Source organism: Chrysoperla carnea, chromosome 3 (assembly GCF_905475395.1).
Source record: "Chrysoperla carnea chromosome 3, inChrCarn1.1, whole genome shotgun sequence".
NCBI classification, from domain to species: Eukaryota; Metazoa; Arthropoda; class Insecta; order Neuroptera; family Chrysopidae; genus Chrysoperla; species Chrysoperla carnea.
In genome coordinates this window covers 75,783,526-75,787,197 of record NC_058339.1, presented here as the reverse complement: position 1 = coordinate 75,787,197, position 3,672 = coordinate 75,783,526, and positions in this window count along the sequence as shown.

The following is a 3,672-nucleotide window of genomic DNA, read 5'->3' as shown; positions in this document are numbered from 1 at the left end:
ATCTTTTAGTGTTGTTTTATGTAAATAAAAAATAACTAACAGTAAGAAATATTAAATAAGGGAGAAATATTACTTTAGTGATAGATCTCGGTTACTCACAAGTTTTTTTTTAAATTATTATAAAATCTGATAAAATAAATCGCTTTTAAATAAATAATTTAACCATAATTCATAATGCCCTTCATTGTTGCTATATACACTTATATGAGTACTTAATTACATGTTATAAACTTTTAATAATAAAATAATTATTGTTAAAATAATTAAATTAAATTATTATTATTAATTTAATTCACTGAACCACTAAACTAAATTAATTAAATACTTATATTAAACTGTATTAAATACCTACATAATAAGTAAAAAAAAGTTTATGGGAAAAACAAATTAAATTTACCACTAGAAGATTACAAGATTTACATCGTTTTATAAAAAAATATGCTGTAGGTGTAGCAAGTACAGTTAAAATCGATTATAACGATACTTAAGAGACCAACAATAGACCTTTGTCCTGATGTCGATTTTAAGGTATCTTTCGTCAAAATTTGAAAATGTACAATAATAGATGACTAAAGATCTGAAATCTCTATATCTCTATAGATTATAAATGCGAAAGTAAGCATGTTTGTTTTTTTGTTTGTTACGCTTTCACGCTAAAACTAGCTAATGGCTTTTAATGAAACTGTACATCAATATAGCTCATACTTCAGAATAACGCATGAGGTATAATTTATAAAGATAAATTAATAAACAAACAAAAAATAATTAAAAATAAAAAATTAATTTTATTTGACAGTACCATAACTCAGAGATTTCTGTAAAAATAGTCAATATAAAATATTTCACGGCCATCTTTTCGGATATACCCAATGAATAATTACGACTATTATACATTTAAAAAAAAATTGAAAACCATGCATTTATTTTACTTGTGTAAAACAATCCTTACCATTATTTCAAGTTTTATAGGAAAGGGATAAGCGAGAGCAATTTTTATCAATCTTACTTCTAAACCCAGCGAAGCGGGTGGGTATCACTCTAGTCAAAAATAAAATCGATTATCAAACATAAAAGATATATGCAATTAAATTTTTTCTATCTTATTCTTGCAAAACAACTTTTGATATTTAGTCTCAATGGCGCTACGTTTAAATCCTTCATATTTTCGTAGTTATTGATGTTATACAAAAATTGATTTCACACGATGTTTTGGCTCGATAAGGAACGTTCTTTGAAGCAATAAAAATTTATATGACAAAGGCCTATTATAGTCGTTATAAGCGATAGTCATCATAAGCGGAATTTACAAGTATTTTCTTTCGTTGCTGAAATGAGCTCCCGCTTGTATAACATCGATCTGCAAAGTATTCAACCCAATAAATCGAATTTGGAAATACTGGGGATGCTCAAAAGTAGCGACAAACTATCATACTTGTCTAATCATGAAACGGATTTATAACAAATCGCGATCCCTCTCCATTGAAGCGCGATACAATATATAAGTCTATATTTTCGGGGGAAATATTACTAGTGAAAGTGTATGGAACAAAGAACAACGAGATCCATCTATTGGTATAGCCAACATTGAAATATTCTTCCAACAAACCATTTTTAATTGAATAAAATTTGTGCTCTCGTCATAGATGTCTCTAGCCTGAACTCTAAGAACAATTGAGTTTATTCGTGACTGCAAAATACTGAGCTGACCTCTAGTGATTTATACACGAAACGGCAAAGAGGGTGTAACAAAGACTACAGATAAACACAATTATCAAAGAATATAAATATGCACAGCATTATCTTAGAACCACAGATATCATACATATATTAGAACACATAATTAAATGGCATGAATCAATAATTTCTACTAATTGAGTTATTAGATATTTATACCTTCTTCAACCGCCTTTATAGCGCCATCTTCTTGGAGTCGCGAATTGGTTCAAGAAAAAATGTTAGTTTCCACTTCAATCATAGATATCTCTAGCGTGAGATTGGGTGGACAAATCACCAAAATAAGGAACAACAATCGTTTTCATTGTTAAAAAACTGTATACTTCAATCAACAATCGTTTTCATTGTAAAATAGAATTCGCGTACGTCGAGATATATGTTGTCCTATACATCGTTGTATGAGGTACATTATAAAATAGAAAATTTAGAAATCGCGTAAATCGAAGTAGCGATTTACGGATCTTATTCCTAATACTAATAATATCTTTAAAACCCATAACTTACCTATAAATGAATAATAAAATACATTAATAATAAGCCTTTTTGTGTGAGTGTATTTAAAAAATTTTGTAACAGTCCAATTACATGAATGGAACACGAAGGTGGGTACGTTGAGGCAAAAACGAACTGAAGATAAATGTTTAGGAATGAATGGTTAATAATGAGAATGTTTTGACCACTTCAATTTTTAATTAAATTTTGCAAATCCTACTTATAAAACACGTTATCTGTTACTAAAATGAATCAGTCATCGTAATTAAAATGTATATTTGCGAATTTGAAACATTTTTAACAAAATAATTAATACAGAACATTTATTTTTCATTCATTACGTTACAATTAATATTGTTTACGTAAGTAAAAATAGTTATTTTCGGTTCGTTTTACCTCAACGTATCCAACTTCACGTTCCGAGCATGTAATTGTTCTTTTACAAAATATCACGGGACTCTTACATATCTCAGGAGTGATTTCTTGAACCGTTTCCCTTATTATCTGTTCAAAATGGTTTACATTTCAAAACGACCATTAATATTTCTATCGAACTTACTCAATTTGAGGACACTCTTATACATTCTTTATCAACAGTGAAGTTATTGTTAACATTTTTGAAAGCAAAGAATAAAATTTAAAAAAGAACAAAAATTTTCGTAAACCTTATAATAAAAAGGTTTCCATATGTTGCCAACTTAGCTAGACACCCTGTATATCCATATAGACATTTATTTTACCCTACATTACCGACTAAGATTTCTGATAACTTCGCTTAATTTAATCACAGATGGCGAAATTATAGTACGCATTTTACCTTAATTACCTTGAGTATTAATTTTCCAAAATTGCAATTCTTTTAAATTTTCCATGGTAGTCAGTAGTGTAAAACTCAATTACAATTATCGGCGTCCAAAAGGTTTTGAACGCCGATAATGGACGCTTCTGGACGCTGAAAAGGTTTGGATTAAAGAAAAAAAACAAAATTTATTAAAAAAAGAATCATTTAATTAATTTAATGAGCGTAATGAATTATAAATAATATATTTACAAATTTTCGATATATAAAAAATAATAATAATAATAATAATAATAATTAATAATCTCACATATTTTGTATAATATTTAATTTTTACAAACTAATATCACAGTCGAAAATTCATTCAAACGTATAAATTATCGATATTAACATCGGGCGATTTCAACAGAAAAAATGGTATAGAAAAAGTTTGCTATTTTGAATATTCAAAACACATATAGTTTTTAACGCAAAATCTAAATTTATATTACATTGCCGTAGCTAGGGATTTTTCCTAAAATATTCTTAGTACCTATTTTGAAATAAAAATAAATTTCTTAATATAAATATTAATCGAGATATTGACTCTTAACACGTTTTTTAATTCTATAAAAATAGATTTTTATCGATTTTATTTCTAATATTAT